Source organism: Ranitomeya imitator, chromosome 4 (genome assembly GCF_032444005.1).
Source record: "Ranitomeya imitator isolate aRanImi1 chromosome 4, aRanImi1.pri, whole genome shotgun sequence".
Lineage (NCBI taxonomy): Eukaryota > Metazoa > Chordata > Amphibia > Anura > Dendrobatidae > Ranitomeya > Ranitomeya imitator.
The window spans coordinates 502,857,223-502,875,347 of NC_091285.1; the positions used below are offsets into that span (position 1 = coordinate 502,857,223).

General features: G+C 42.5%; 1 protein-coding gene across 5 annotated transcripts in view; it reads left to right on the forward strand.

Annotated features, from left to right (window-relative positions):
* Positions 1-5,821: 5,821 nt before the first annotated feature.
* SEMA6D (semaphorin 6D) overlaps positions 5,822-18,125 on the forward strand; it is a 93,434-nt gene continuing 81,130 nt past the window's right edge. For 4 of the 5 annotated variants that reach the window (XM_069766016.1, XM_069766012.1, XM_069766013.1 and 1 more), the window contains exon 1: positions 6,025-6,478. The gene's annotated coding sequence lies outside the window, so the exon portion shown is untranslated. Of the gene's footprint in view, positions 6,479-18,125 lie in introns of all 5 variants that reach the window. The other variant, XM_069766015.1, reaches the window with a different exon arrangement.

Sequence of the window (18,125 nt, forward strand, 5' to 3'; positions counted from 1 at the left end):
TACTGCGATTGCCAATAAGCAATTTCTGGGAGAGATTTCGCCCCTCCTAATTACGTGTCTTGTAGGGTCTTCGCCGATTTCATATATTTGGGTACATGTGCTTATGTACCGAACAATAGCCACATTTAGGCCATTTCCGAGCGCTGATAATCATTACGACTATTCGTTTTCGCTGGCATGGGACCAATAATGAACCTTTCCACCATTCCATCTTTCGCTGCGACTTCAGCAGACGATTGTGGTTTCAGTGTATTATTTTCTTGCAAATTGCTTTGCATTCGGCCATGTCAGTAAATCAGAACTATTAGCTGTGCTGCAAATGACACCGTACGGCTGGGGTTTACCTCAGAAATAAATGAGGCGCTGATGCCTCCATGTAAATGACAATATATATACAGCCCCTATTATATACAGCGCCTATATACAGCCCCTATTATATACAGCCCCTATATACAGCCCCTATATACAGCGGCTATATACAGCCCCTATTATATACAGCCTCTATATACAGCGGCTATATACAGCGCCTATATACAGCCCCTATATACAGCCCCTATTATATACAGCCTCTATATACAGCCCATATATATACAGCCCCTATATATACAGCCTCTATATACAGCGCCTATATACAGCCCCTATATATACAGCCCCTATTATATACAGCCTCTATATACAGCCCATATATATACAGCCCCTATATATACAGCCCCTATATACAGCGCCTATATACAGCCCCTATATATACAGCCCCTATTATATACAGCCTCTATATACAGCCCATATATATACAGCCCCTATATATACAGCCCCTATATACAGCGCCTATATACAGCCCCTATATATACAGCCCCTATTATATACAGCTTCTATATACAGCCCCTATATATACAGCCCCTATATACAGCCCCTATATACAGCCCCTATATATACAGCCCCTATTATATACAGCCCCTATATACAGCCCCTATATACAGCCCCTATATATATAGCCCCTATATATACAGCCCCTATATACAGCGCCTATATACAGCCCCTATTATATACAGCCTCTATATACAGCCCATATATATACAGCCCCTATATACAGCGCCTATATACAGCCCCTATATATACAGCCCCTATTATATACAGCCTCTATATACAGCCCATATATATACAGCCCCTATATATACAGCCCCTATATACAGCGCCTATATACAGCCCCTATATATACAGCCCCTATTATATACAGCCTCTATATACAGCCCCTATATATATACAGCCCCTATATATACAGCCCCTATATACAGCGCCTATATACAGCCCCTATATATATAGCCCCTATATATACAGCCCCTATATACAGCGCCTATATACAGCCCCTATATATACAGCCCCTATTATATACAGCCTCTATATAGTTACATAGTTACATAGTTATTAAGGTTGAAGGAAGACTATATGTCCATCTAGTTCAACCCATAGCCTAACCTAACATGTTGATCCAGAGGAAGGCAAAAAAAACCCATGTGCAAAGAGTAAGCTCCACATTGGGGAAAAAAATTCCTTCCCGACTCCACATACGGCAATCAGACTAGTTCCCTGGATCAACGCCCTATCAAGGAATCTAGTGTATATACCCTGTAACATTATATTTTTCCAGAAAGGTATCCAGTCCCCTCTTAAATTTAAGTAATGAATCACTCATTACAACATCATACGGCAGAGAGTTCCATAGTCTCACTGCTCTTACAGTAAAGAATCCGCGTCTGTTATTATGCTTAAACCTTTTTTCCTCCAACCGCAGAGGATGCCCCCTTGTCCCTGTTTCAGGTCTATGATTAAAAAGATCATCAGAAAGGTCTTTGTACTGTCCCCTCATATATTTATACATTAAAATAAGATCACCCCTTAGTCTTCGTTTTTCCAAACTAAATAGCCCCAAGTGTAATAACCTATCTTGGTATTGCAGACCCCCCAGTCCTCTAATAACCTTGGTCGCTCTTCTCTGCACCCGCTCCAGTTCAGCTATGTCTTTCTTAAACACCGGAGACCAGAACTGTGCACAGTATTCTAAGTGTGGTCGAACTAGTGACTTGTATAGAGGTAAAATTATATTCTCCTCATGAGCATCTATGCCTCCTTTAATGCATCCCATTATTTTATTTGCCTTTGTAGCAGCTGCCTGACACTGGCCACTGAATTTAAGTTTGTCATCCACCCATACACCCAGGTCTTTTTCATTGACGGTTTTGCCCAGAGTTTTAGAATTAAGCACATAGTTATACATCTTATTACTTCTACCCAAGTGCATGACCTTACATTTATCCCCATTAAAGCTCATTTGCCATTTATCAGCCCAAGCTTCTAGTTTACATAAATCATCCTGTAATATAAAATTCTCCTCCTCTGTATTGATTACCCTGCAGAGTTTAGTGTCATCTGCAAATATTGAAATTCTACTCTGAATGCCCCCTACAAGGTCATTAATATGTTAAAAAGAAGAGGGCCCAATACTGACCCCTGTGGTACCCCACTGCTAACCGCTACCCAGTCCGAGTGTGCTCCATTAATAACCACCCTTTGTTTCCTATCCCTGAGCCAGCTCTCAACCCACTTGCACATATTTTCCCCTATCCCCATTATTCTCATTTTATGTATCAACCTTTTGTGTGGCACAGTATCAAAAGCTTTTGAAAAGTCCATATACACTACATCCACTGGGTTCCCTTGGTCCAATCTGGAACTTACCTCTTCATAGAAACTGATCAAATTAGTCTGACATGAACGGTCCCTAGTAAACCCGTGCTGATACTGGGTCATGAGGTTATTCCTCTTCAGATACTCCAGTATAGCATCCCTTAGAATGCCCTCCAGGATTTTACCCACAGTAGAGGTTAAGCTTACTGGCCTATAATTTCCGAGTTCAGTTTTTGTCCCCTTTTTGAATATTGGCACCACATTTGCTATACGCCAGTCCTGTGGCACAGACCCTGTTATTATGGAGTCTTTAAAGATTAAAAATAATGGTCTATCAATGACTGTACTTAATTCCTGCAGTACTCGAGGGTGTATCCCATCCGTGCCCGGAGATTTGTCAATTTTAGTGATTTTTAGACGCCGCCGCACTTCCTGCTGGGTTAAGCAGGTGACATTTAATTGGGAATTTTTATCACTAGACATTTTGTCTGCCATGGGATTTTCTTGTGTAAATACTGATGAAAAAAAGTCATTTAGCATATTGGCTTTTTCCTCATCCTCATCCACCATCTCACCCAGACTATTTTTAAGGGGGCCAACACTATCATTTTTTAGTTTCTTACTATTTATGTAGTTAGAGAATATTTTAGGATTATTTTTACTCTCTCTGGCAATGAGTCTCTCTGTCTCAATCTTTGCTGCCTTGATTTGCTTTTTACAGAATTTATTTATTTTTTGTATTTATTTAATGCCTCATCACTACCTACTTCCTTTAATTCTCTAAATGCTTTCTTTTTGTCACTTATTGCGCCCCTTACAGCTCTATTTAGCCATATTGGTTTCCTCCTATTTCTAGTATGTTTATTCCCATACGGTATATACTGTGCACAGGTCCTATCCAGGATGCTAATAAATGTCTCCCATTTTCTTTGTGTATTTTTGTGTCTCAGGATATCGTCCCAGTTAATTGCACCAAGATCCTCTCTCATCCGTTGGAAATTTGCCCTCCTGAAGTTTAGTGTCCTTGTAACCCCTCTACTACACATCTTTTTAAAGGATACTTGAAAACTTATTATTTTGTGATCGCTATTTCCCAAGTGACCCCCAACCCTTATATTTGATATGCGGTCTGGCCTGTTGGTTAATATTAGGTCTAGCAGTGCCCCCCTTCTTGTTGGGTCCTGAACCAGTTGTGAAAGGTAATTGTCTCTCACAGTTGTCAAAAACCGATTACCTTTGCTGGAACTGCAGGTTTCTGTTCCCCAATCTATTTCAGGGTAGTTGAAGTCCCCCATAATAATGACTTCTCCTTGAGTCGCAGCTTCATCTATTTGCTTTACGAGGATATTCTCCATTGCTTCCATTATTTTTGGAGATTTATAACAAACCCCTATCAGTAATTTATTATTTTTCCCCCTCCCCTTATCTCCACCCACAGGGACTCTACATTTTCATTAAATTCACCTATATTATCGCGCAGGATGGGTTTTAAGGATGATTTTACATATAGACACACCCCTCCCCCTCGCTTATCTGTACGGTCATTTCTGAACAGGCTGTAGCCCTGCAAGTTAACAGCCCAGTCATGGCTCTCATCCAGCCACGTTTCAGATATCCCCACCATGTCATAATTATGCTCCAACAACATTAGTTCTAATTCATCCATTTTGTTGGCGAGGCTTCTGGCATTAGTATACATGCACTTTATGTTCCTCTCTGTACTTCTATTTCTTAAATTATTAACTGTTCTGACCCCAACCCCCTACAGCCCATATATATACAGCCCCTATATACAGCGCCTATATACAGCCCCTATATATACAGCCCCTATTATATACAGCCTCTATATACAGCCCATATATATACAGCCCCTATATACAGCGCCTATATACAGCCCCTATATATACAGCCCCTATTATATACAGCCTCTATATACAGCCCATATATATACAGCCCCTATATATACAGCCCCTATATACAGCGCCTATATACAGCCCCTATATATACAGCCCCTATTATATACAGCCTCTATATACAGCCCATATATACAGCCCCTATATATACAGCCTCTATTATATACAGCCTCTATATACAGCCCATATATATACAGCCCCTATATATACAGCCCCTATATATACAGCCCCTATTATATACAGCCTCTATATACAGCCCATATATATACAGCCCCTATATATACAGCCCCTATATACAGCGCCTATATACAGCCTCTATATACAGCCCATATATATACAGCCCATATATATACAGCGGCTATATACAGCCCATATATATACAGCCCCTATATATACAGCCCCTATATACAGCGCCTATATACAGCCTCTATATACAGCCCATATATATACAGCCCATATATATACAGCGGCTATATACAGCCCATATATATACAGCCCCTATATATACAGCCCCTATATACAGCGCCTATATACAGCCTCTATATACAGCCCATATATACAGCCCCTATATACAGCCTCTATATACAGCCCATATATATACAGCCCCTATATATACAGCCCCTATATACAGCCCATATATATACAGCCCCTATATATACAGCCCCTATATACAGCCCCTATATACAGCCCCTATTATATACAGCCCCTGTATACAGCGCCTATATACAGCCCATATATACAGCCCCTATATATACAGCCCATATATATATACAGCCCATATATATACAGCCCCTATATATACAGCCCATATATATATATACAGCCCCTATATATACAGCCCCTATATACAGCCCCTGTGTACAGCCCCTATTATATACAGCCCATATATACAGCCCCTATATATACAGCCCCTATATATACAGCCCCTATATACAGCCCCTATATACAGCCCATATATATACAGCCCCTATATATAGCCCCTATATATATATAGCCCCTATATATACAGCCCCTATATATACAGCCCCTATATACAGCCCCTATATACAGCCCATATATATACAGCCCCTATATATACAGCCCCTATATACAGCCCATATATATACAGCCCCTATATATACAGCCCCTATATATACAGCCCCTATATACAGCCCATATATATACAGCCCCTATATATACAGCCCCTTCTGATTGCTTCTCCTGCCGAGGAAACTAACAATGAACTTTGCTGCAGCCGCACAGAGGGAAGGAGGACGCGTCTCAGGGTGCTGGGATAACGGGGGAGAAGACATGGCTGGCACCCTCCTGGCTGAGGTGGGGGAGGGGCGGGAGGCCACTATGGGGTCACTAGCGGAGGAGCAGACACAGGGTGAGGAGCAGAGCTGGGGGAGGCTCCCTGGCTGATGAGGATCGGGTTACACCATTGCCTGCTGTGTATGAGGCTAGAGACAAACCCGCAGCTCTCTGCTCCGGTCCCGCGGCACGGTGCCACTCAGCCCGGGCACTCCCTGCACACGGCTCCCGCCGGGGGTAAAGTTTCTCCGGTGCCTGGAAGGAGCGGCGGCGGCGGCGGCGGAGCACTGAGGAGAAGTTGTGTTTACTGTGGGGGGATGGGAGTGTGAGGGGGAGGAGGAGGAGGTGCGGAGAGGGTGAGGGCACGACGCCACTGTCTCCCTGCCATTTGATCAGACTGGAGCTTTGAAGATCAGTGAGCAAAACAGCCGGGCCTCCCCGGACTCTGCTGGCTCTACGGGATGGCGGGGATGTGCACTGGATTGGCAGCTGGATGGGAAGCCCGCCCGTCTGGGCAAACTTAGCTGGAGAGCGGGAGCTGTGCCGGGCATGGGGCAGTAGCGGACTGGCAGCGGGCGGATACTTCATAGGTAAGTTGTGCTGGACCCCAGAGACACTGGCATCTATCGGGGGCTGCACTGTGTATACTGTGCCCTGAGGGAGCAGCTCGGACCCATGTAGGTATATTTATAGATAAAATACATGTATACAGTCACTGGGGTATATACTGTGCCCTGGGCGAGCAGCGCAGACCCGTGTAGGTATATATATATATATCTATAGATAAAATACATGTATACAGTCACTGGGGTATATACTGTGCCCTGGGCGAGCAGCGCAGACCCGTGTAGGTATATATATCTATATATCTATAGATAAAATACATGTATACAGTCACTGGGGTATATACTGTGCCCTGGGCGAGCAGCACAGACCCGTGTAGGTATATATATCTATATATCTATAGATAAAATACATGTATACAGTCACTGGGGTATATACTGTGCCCTGGGCGAGCAGCGCAGACCCGTGTAGGTATATATATATATATATATATCTATAGATAAAATACATGTATACAGTCACTGGGGTATATACTGTGCCCTGGGCGAGCAGCACAGACCCGTGTAGGTATATATATATATATCTATAGATAAAATACATGTATACAGTCACTGGGGTATATACTGTGCCCTGGGCGAGCAGCGCAGACCCGTGTAGGTATATATATCTATATATATCTATAGATAAAATACATGTATACAGTCACTGGGGTATATACTGTGCCCCTCGGGCTCCTATATAGTGATAACATACGTGTATACAGTCACTGGAGACTGCTCTGTTTACATCGTGCACTATGTGTACAGTATGGAGTGATATATATATATATATATATAGATAGATTATATATATATATATATATATATATAGAGAGAGAGATATATATAGTCACTGGACAATGCACTGTATATACTGTGCTCTGGGTGTGCAGCCCAAGCTCATATAGTCATAAATAGGGATAATATACATGTATACAGTCACAGGACGTTGCACTGTATATTCACGGGCATTATGCATATATAGCCATATATAGGGATATACATATCTGTACAGTCACCAGAGGTTGCATTGTTTATACCGTCCCCACGGGCTCTTATAGACATATATACAGGGGTGATATACATGTATACAGTCCCCGGAGATTGCACTGTGTGGATCGTGCACATGGGCTCATATAGTCACAGGTACATATAGAGACATTCATATGTACAGTGACTGGAGATTGCACTGATGGAGTGCGCACTATATGTACAGCATGGACTGGTCGCTGTATCTGCCCATGATCGGAACGTGCGGTGCCCAGTGACAGACAGGCAGACATTGCACTGTGTGTGCCATATACATGTAGATAACGAGATCATATAATGCAAGTGTATTATAGACATACCCATATGTGTATGTGCTAGGCACCATATTCTAGAGATCGCACTGTATGCACTCTAGAGCTAGTTAATTCTGGAGATCACACTGTATCCACCAAGTGTATGCACTATGCAATGCCATATACATCCCTGTATGCCCCATGTGTATGTGCCCTGCTATATACATCACTGTATGCCCCATGTGTATGTGCCCTGCTATATACATCTCTGTATGCCCCATGTGTATGTGCCCTGCTATATACATCTCTGTATGCCCCATGTGTATGTGCCCTGCTGTATACATCTCTGTATGCCCCATGTGTATGTGCCCTGCTAGATACATCTCTGTATGCCCCATGTGTATGTGCCCTGCTAGATACATCTCTGTATGCCCCATGTGTATGTGCCCTGCTAGATACATCTCTGTATGCCCCATGTGTATGTGCCCTGCTATATACATCCCTGTATGCCCCATGTGTATGTGCCCTGCTGTATACATCTCTGTATGCCCCATGTGTATGTGCCCTGCTGTATACATCTCTGTATGCCCCATGTGTATGTGCCCTGCTGTATACATCTCTGTATGCCCCATGTGTATGTGCCCTGCTATATACATCCCTGTATGCCCCATGTGTATGTGCCCTGCTGTATACATCTCTGTATGCCCCATGTGTATGTGCCCTGCTGTATACATCTCTGTATGCCCCATGTGTATGTGCCCTGCTATAAACATCTCTGTATGCCCCATGTGTATGTGCCCTGCTGTATACATCTCTGTATGCCCCATGTGTATGTGCCCTGCTGTATACATCTCTGTATGCCCCATGTGTATGTGCCCTGCTGTATACATCTCTGTATGCCCCATGTGTATGTGCCCTGCTATATACATCCCTGTATGCCCCAGGTGTATGTGCCCTGCTATATACATCCCTGTATGCCCCAGGTGTATGTGCCCTGCTGTATACATCTCTGTATGCCCCATGTGTATGTGCCCTGCTATATACATCTCTGTATGCCCCATGTGTATGTGCCCTGCTATATACATCCCTGTATGCCCCAGGTGTATGTGCCCTGCTGTATACATCTCTGTATGCCCCATGTGTATGTGCCCTGCTATATACATCTCTGTATGCCCCATGTGTATGTGCCCTGCTGTATACATCTCTGTATGCCCCATGTGTATGTGCCCTGCTATATACATCCCTGTATGCCCCATGTGTATGTGCCCTGCTGTATACATCTCTGTATGCCCCATGTGTATGTGCCCTGCTATATACATCTCTGTATGCCCCATGTGTATGTGCCCTGCTGTATACATCTCTGTATGCCCCATGTGTATGTGCCCTGCTATATACATCCCTGTATGCCCCATGTGTATGTGCCCTGCTATATACATCTCTGTATGCCCCATGTGTATGTGCCCTGCTATATACATCTCTGTATGCCCCATGTGTATGTGCCCTGCTGTATACATCTCTAGTGGGTACACTGTCCTTCCTTATTGTAGATTGTAAGCTCTCAGAGCAGGGTTGTCTTATTTTGCTTTAATTGCTGTATTGTCTTTAAGGTTGCTACTTATGACTATTGTGTGAACTGTTAAACTGTAAAGCTCTGCGGAATATGTTGGCGCTATATAATATTATCATCCTTCCTTCCTTCCTATGTGATGGCAGGATGAATAGGGCTCATGATGCAGTTGTCTCTGCTGCTATTCGTGTCTGGTGTATTAAAAGCTCGGTGTATTCTGGGCTGTAACTTTGGAAGCCAGGAGAGATTTAGTGCCGGGAGGGGGCTGCAATGGACTATAGAGGCAGCTAGATTTCACTGTGGCTATGAATTATGTATGGGAACAAATAGGTGCTATCAGTGTGCAGTGCTGGAGCGGAGCACCCCGGGCTCAGGGCTTGGGCTTTGTCCATGGAAATACAGCAGCAAGTTTTCTCTTTGTTGTGAGATGGGTCTGATGCTAGAGCAGGTTTCTACATGTTAGGAGCCGGCCTGCTGATTATACCAGCATTATGGCGGTCTTGGTAGAATTGGAGATCTGCTTTAGTGCAGTGCACCACCTATTGATACCACACTGAAAAGTATCAGCATCTGCTGGATCATGGTGTGCAGGGAGCTGAGGGACTACAAGTCTTAGCATAACTTGTTTACACAGATATGCACATGTTGCCTGGCTCTTGGGTAATACATATAAATCTATGCAGAGTATAGGTGTCCCATTAACCAGTGCGGTGTCTCTCACTGCTCCTCGTTACATTGTGTTTCCTTTGTTGTTATTATAGCTATTTTGTTCCTTGTTGCATTGTGCCTTCCTTTGTTATTATTATTATTACTGTAGCTATTTTTACTATCAGCCGCTTTCTCCATTCCTGGATGAAGTGTTACTTCTGTACAGTAATAAATAGAAGCTTATTTTCACTAGCCCAGGGCTAGGCATTCATGTGGTTAATGTAACCACGCACCTAATGAACATCCTGCGAGCCGCATTGGTTGATGACACAACCGGTAAACATTTACCTTTCGCCAAGGAAATTCATGGAAAGATGGATGTGTCCTGTCATTCTTATCTAATTGCAGATTTCGAGCATCTAATTAAATCGGCTTCTGCTTAATACAAGTCATTGTACGATTTGTCATATTTGGGCGCCCACCTATAAGTGACATATAATTAATTCAATGCAGGTAGAAATTGGGAAGTAAGGATAGCAATGAATCAGCGGAAGAATTGTCTCTAATGATGACTGTTCCTCATTTGGTTCATTAAAGGTCGTAGCTGCGGATCTACTACTACGCTCATCGTTGTCAGTGTATTGCTTGGAGTTTTCCTCTGCAGCAACAGGTAATGGGCCTGAGGTTTGTCTGTTCATCTGGGAGCCAGGCTCATCCTTCTGCTGATCTTATCTTTAGATTACTTGTCTCAACAGGGTATGATTAACACTAGCTCCTTAAGGCATTGTTAAAATAGAGATTGTAAAATGAAAATGCAAATCTAATTATCACTGCATAAATTAGGACTTGTGAGGTCACAACTTAGCACTCCTGAGAAAGCACACTGTAATGATGGCCGACATTGCACGCCTGTCATCATCCTCCGCAGCTGATGCCCTCATTTCGAGGGACTACGACCCTAAAGTCTATCATTCACTTGCGCATTGTTTGATTGCAAGCTCTCGTTCTCTGGAAGCAGCCATATTAGGCTAGAGGGAGACAGACTGAAGTGTTAACCAATAGGACTGCCAACAAGCGGTCCGCTAAAAAAAAAATGTCTGCCCCATGATCAACTACGTGTTCTCCATAAACAATCACCTCCAAACACGTTTGTATCCATGACTGATACTGTCTGTTGCAGTAGGTTTTCTCAGATTGGGGTGTTAGGATTATGGGTCTAACAAATCGAAAAATAACTTAATTACTCTTAATATACGAAATCCTGAAATAGGTTCTAAAAAATCAAAAAGGAGCGTTAATCAAGGCTTAGGGATTCATGGCAGTAAAAAAAAAAAAAAAGTGAATTGTTTACTCCGAATAGATGAATCTTTCCCCAAGAAGTAGCAAAGTGTGCATAATTAAAATAGCGGAGGCATTGCTCGTGTCTGTTTGGAGAGATGATCTGTTTTCATACATTAGATAAGCCATTACGGTTACAGTTAGAAATCCGTGTAAGCCATTAAATTAAGTTCTTACTTACTGGGAAAATAGCTGCCAATTTCTGCTTCAGAAGAAATTGTGTTCAGGCTTTTTTTTTTTCCTTGTCGCTGAGAAATGTTGGAGGAAAATCATATTTTAACGGTCCAATGCCAATTTCTGAAGCTGCGGGAGACCTGTCATGGTCTAGATACTGTGCCACATATACAAGACTCAATGCAGCTAATAATAAGCTTGTGAGAGCTGGATGACTAGTGAATGATTTCCGATATGCTAATATGTAAGGATGAAGAGCCATCAAGTGGCTAGTGAGCACACATAACATGAGGGGTTGCCTGTCCCTCCGAACTTTTCTGTCCCATTGCTCTTTTGTTACCTAACGCATATTAGCATTTTAACAGCGGCGCATTGAACTTCTGTCTTTCTTCTTCTACTTGGGCACAGTATGTTGATCATCCATCATTCTGTCCTTGGCCACAACAGGCTACTGGCCCCATATCCATTCACAGCTATAGAGAAATTACCCGACTGTGAACAACACAGCTGGCTGTAGCATTTTCTTCCCTTTCACAGGGCTGCCAGCACTGTTGTGCCTAGCAACAAAAGTTAACTTGGCGATCGTAAAATTAGTTTTGTCGTTGAGAAGAGACATTTGGTTGAACCATATTGATGGTTTGATGATCATCTAGGTTTGGACCGTAGGAGATGTGGTGCCACCATAGTGTGGTATCCCTGGATTTTAGCTGTAGATGTCTTGATTTGGAAGATATCTTTCCAAAGCTCTTGGCAATTACACAACAGCCCCCTCTCAGCATGCCTCCTTTCAGCACTGGATTAAAGTCTTAGGCCATATTAAAACTTTTTTAACATAGTATTTGAGGAAGAATTCTTCTTTTGTCCATTACTTGTTTCTCGTCTTACCACCTGGTAATTAGTATCCTAAAGGAAGCCTGGAGATTACGGTAGTTCTCTATGTGAAGCACAGCCACAGCCTGGTTATATATAGTCTTACAACAGTGGACAATTGGGATTTACCTACCTCAACTGAATAATGTTCTGTAGTTTATCTCCTACATTGCTCCTGCTTGTGATATAAGCTCCATAAAATTGTAAAATCCATGCGCCGGTTGGTTACGGCTTGATAAATTTGGCCCATTGTTCTCTGTTGCGAAGAAAAGCTCAAAGGACCAGAAAATATTGTCTAAAAGTGTTAATTCTATCTTTTTTTTTAAAGAGAAATCAATGGTAGCAAGTGTTATTTTTTGTGGTGGCTCGATATACTGACAGTGCTCTTGGGTACATCACTTTACAGTTATTTTCACCAAGATATTGGTGTTGGCGTTGGACAGGTTAATCAGTGCTGGAGTCAGTAGGGTAAGTTCTGTAGGGACCCACATTTTTGCTAAATGTAGTATTACTATGTGGCTTGTATTACTATCTGTAAATCTAATGTGTCAGAATATATGTTACGAACAGTACAGAGTTATAGAGCAGCCAGATTTTGTGTCTATCTTTATTGGATAATACTGATGGACCCAGATGTTTCGGGATCAGATCTTTATATGCTGGTTTTCTTTGCTACGTTTTATTGGATCAGTTGGGCTTTTTTGTGGTTTTCGCCCACTCAGGAAAAGGTTTAAGTATGCCCCCTAATACAAAACTAATAATCTACGGTATCTCTTTCCATTTAGCTTTAAGAAAATGTAAAAAAAAAAGTCAAAGCAGCATCAGTCTCTTTCAACTCAAGATGCAAAGCGTCCAAGGTAGACAACCCAACATATTCATAGATATCCAGTAAGTACCATAGCTCTCCAGTAGTACAATGGAAAAATACTGAACTGCAGTGGCCTTGGGTCAATACAGTCCGTTGGTTTTGCATTGTACTATTGGAGAACTGTATCTATCTATCTATCTATCTATCTATCTATCTATCTATCTATCTATCTATCTATCTATCAAGAAACTTATAATCTTAAGTATTATATCATGCCTTATGATGATATTCATTATTGTATTTTGACTTATTATTATTGTTATTCGTTCATTTTCCATTATACTTCATATATTAGCTTTATATATAACATATTTACGGTATTTCTTACCAGTTGTGTCATCATTGACTTCTATAAGATGGCCTTAAATTCGTTGTAATGTGCAACTAATAGGACAAGTCTCATATTACTGACTCTTTTCTTGTGACTGGTAACTAATCTCCATAGCCAGCATTTTCTAGCCCTCTGAATATATGATTTGCTTTCTTTCATAGCTCCAGGCCAGGCACTTTTCAGATATCAAACCAAGCTAGCCTGGGATTAGGAGCAGCTCCATCAGTTGTGTGGCTATTGTCTCCGTGTCTAGACCACTCCCGTCATCATCGGAGATCAGACAGCCGTCTTCTTTTATCTGAAGGTTGCGGATATTTGAGCACTCCTGTGAAGCATGACTATTTATAGGGAGGGATCCATCCGTTTTGTTGTCCCGGGGCTGTATATATTTTTACTAGTCCTAAACCCAAACATAAACATAGCACAGTCTGTTTACTTCATGCCCTGGGGTGTGGAGATATGTGCAGTGCCATCCAGGTTTCTGAGTCAGCCTCCTGTAAAGTTTGATAACGTATATTGTTCTGATGAGCCATTATAAGTAAGATGCCTTCTAATTACTTGGTGCCAGTAAAATGTCCAAAACTGTTACTGTCGCTTTTTAGCCTCTTGCATGAAGCAGTCTTGCCATCAAACCAAATGAAAACAGCACCCTGTCTGTGCCCTTATTGATGAGGCTGAATTTAAGCTGCTTAGACGTTGGCATATTTCCACTAGAACGACCTTCATCTTAGCTCTGATTCCCATCCAGCTACTAAATAAATGGTCATTGAAGACAAAGCCGACACAAAGATGTAGACTCAGATGAGTAAAGAAGCCAATTAGAAATTAATATATTTTCTGCGCATTCATGGATTAGGTCTTCTACCATACCAGAAATCACCATATCGTATGTTTAGAAGGACCGGGCAAATGCTGTGTGTTACCATTGGAGATAAACTCATCAGTTATTTTCCTGTATTCAGCACATTAGATGCACTGCAAATGACCCATAACTTGTACACTAAGACCGTTATGTAAAATAAGAATTACGTTTATACAGTTAGGTCCATATATATTTGGACAGAGACAACATTTTTCTAATTTTGGTTATAGACATTACCACAATAAATTTTAAACAAAACATTTCAGATGCAGTTGAAGTTCAGACTTTCAGCTTTTATTTGAGGGTATCCACATTAAAAATGGATGAAGGGTTTAGGAGTTTTAGCTCCTTAACATGTGCCACCCTGTTTTTAAAGGGACCAAAAGTAATTGGACAGATTCAATAATTTTAAATAAAATGTTCATTTTTAGCACTTGGTTGAAAATCCTTTGTTGGCAATGACTGCCTGAAGTCTTGAACTCATGGACATCACCAGACGGTGTGTTTCCTCCTTTTTGATGCTGCCAGGCCTTCACTGCGGTGGTTTTCAGTTGCTGTTTGTGGGCCTTTCTGTCTGAAGCTTAGTCTTTAACAAGTGAAATGCATGCTCAATTAGGGTTGAGATCAGGTGACTGACTTGGCCATTCAAGAATATTCCACTTCTTTGCTTTAATAAACTCCTGGGTTGCTTTGGCTTTATGTTTTGGGTCATGGTCCATCTGTAGTATGAAACAACGACCAATCAGTTTGCTACATTTGGCTGGATCTGAGCACACAGTATGGCTCTGAATACCTCAGAATTCATTCGGCTACTTCTGTCCTGTGTCACATCATCAATAAACACTAGTGACCCAGTGCCACTGGCAGCCATGCATGCCCAAGCCATCACACTGCCTCCGCCGTGTTTTACAGATTATGTGGAATGCTTTGGATCATGAGGTGTACCACGCCTTCGCCATACTTTTCTCTTTCCATCATTCTGGTAGAGGTTGATCTTGCTTTCATCTGTCCAAAGAATGTTCTTCCAGAACTGTGCTGGCTTTTTTTGATGTTTTTTAGCAAAGTCCAGTCTAGCCTTTTTATTCTTGATGCTTATGAGTGGCTTGCACCGTGCAGTGAACCTCTGTATTTACTTTTATGCAGTCTTCTCTTTATGGTAGATTTGGATATTGATACGCCTACCTCCTGGAGAGTGTTGTTCACTTGGTTGGCTGTTTTGAAGGGGTTTCTCTTCACCATGGAGATTATTCTGCGATCATCCACCACTGTTGTCTTCCGTGGGCGCCCAGGTCTTTTTGCATTGATGAGTTCACCAGTGCTTTCTTTCCTTCTCAGGATGTACCAAACTGTAGATTTTGCCACTCCTAATATTGTAGCAAATTCTCGGGTGTTTTTTTTTCTTTTTTCGCAGCTTAAGGATGGCTTGTTTCACCTGCATGGAGAGCTCCTTTGACCGCATGTTTACTTCACAGCAAAACCTTCCAAATGCAAGCACCACTCCTGAAATCAACTCCAGGCCTTTGATCTGCTTAATTGAGAATGACATAACAAAAGGATTGCACACACCTGTCCATGAAATAGCCTTGGAGTCAATTGTCCAATTACTTTTGGTCCCTTTAAAAACAGGGTGGCACATGTTAAGGAGCTGAAACTCCCAAACCTTTCGTCCAGTTTTAATGTGGATACCCTCAAATGAAAGCTGAAAGTCTGAACTTCAACTGCATCTGAATTGTTTTGTTTAAAATTCATTGTGGTAATGTCTATAACCAAAATTAGAAAAATGTTGTCTATGTCCAAATATATATGGACCTAACTGTATAAAACAATTAAGCAGGGTTCGAGAAACAGGTTTATGTAAAAAAAGGGTGAAATATTTTATCTATAACTCTCTTCAGGTCCCAAAACACATTAGACTAATCTTGGCTGATGGTCTAATGTGTATGGGCAGCTTGCCAACTGATGATCTGGAAGAATGCCAGTCGCATATGTCCGATTTCTGACGCCAATCACTTTGTTCTCCCTGAGATAAGCCATTGGTCATCATGTCAGCTGGGTGCTTTCTCATAGAGAACATAAAGGTACCGTCACACTCAGCAACTTTGCAACGAGAACGACAACGATCCGTGACGTTGCAGTGTCCTGGATAGCGATCTTGTTGTGTTTGATACGCAGCAGCGATCTGGATCCCGCTGTGATATCGCTGGTCGGAGCTAGAAGTCCAGAACTTTATTTCGTCGTCAGGTCGGCGTGTATCGTCATGTTTGACATCAAAAGCAACGACGCCAGCAACGTTTTACATGGAGCTAACAACCAGCGAGAATGATAAGTGAGTCGCCGTTATGTCACTGGATCGCTCCTGCATCGTTCTGGAGCTGCCGTGTTTGATGTCTCTACAGCGATCTAAACAGCGACGCTCCAGCGATCGGCTCGTTGTCTATATCGCTGCAGCGTCGCTGAGTGTGACAGTACCTTAAGACTTCTCCACCGAGTGTGCCTGTGTATGCGAGAGTTGGATGAGGTGACTTGCGGCCAAATGATTGGTATCGTTTGGCCAACAGCCATCTAATGTGTACGGACAGCCTTTGGCTGGTCTGAAACATCAAACAATTATCTTAGCAATTACACAGTGTCGGGTCTCTGTGGTAACCGGATCTTAACAATTACACAGCGCCGTGTCTCTGTGGTAACCGGCCTTGTCACGTGCATGGTCATGTGCCTGCTCGCTAAGCGCTGGTGTCACCGCGTCGCCCCATCATGCCAGTGATGTGCACTGAGCATTTAACAATCAGACACACTATTTAAATACCCCGAGAGCAGTGCTTAATTACCTCCTGATGAAACCACGGGTGACGGTGAAACACGCGTCGAGGTGCTTCTCTGCCCAGCATATGCTCATCATAATGGCTAAAGGTATCTATAAGCACTAGCACTTTTTTATGCTGTTTTATAATGGACAGTGTCTGTCTTTTAGCTGGATCATGTGCTTCAACCCTACATATCTTATTTAACACTGTGCCATCTCCTTACACTGATGGTTCTTTTTATATGGTGGCTATTTTCTTTGATATATTGTAAGCTATTTATGGTTGAATATCATAGTGATTATGTACTGTAGAAATGCAGTAGTCACAGTATAGGGACTGGACTATTTAATATTCACACTGCACATTTATACAGTATATGTGGTCACTCTTGTACTAATTTATACATTAAGGTACCGTCACACTGAACGATATCGCTAGCGATCCGTGACGTTGCAGCGTCCTGGCTAGCGATATCGTTGTGTTTGACACGCAGCAGCGATCAGGATCCTGCTGTGATGTCGTTGGTCGGAGCAGAAAGTCCAGCACTTTATTTAGTTGCTGGACAACCTGCAGACATCGCTGAATCGGCATGTGTGATGCCGATTCAGCGATGTCTTCACTGGTAACCAGGGTAAACATCGGGTTACTAAGCGCAGGGCCGCGCTTAGTAACCCGATGTTTACCCTGGTTACCAGCGTAAAAGTAAAAAAACCCAAACACTACATACTTACCTTCCGCTGTCTGTCCCCGGCGCTGTGCTTCTCTGCACTGGCTGTGAGCGCCGGCCACCCGGAACGCTCTGCTTTCTGGCCGTTGTGCTCACAGTGAGTGCAGGAAAGCACAGCGCCGGGGACAGACAGCAGAAGCTAAGTATGTAGTGTTTGTTTTTT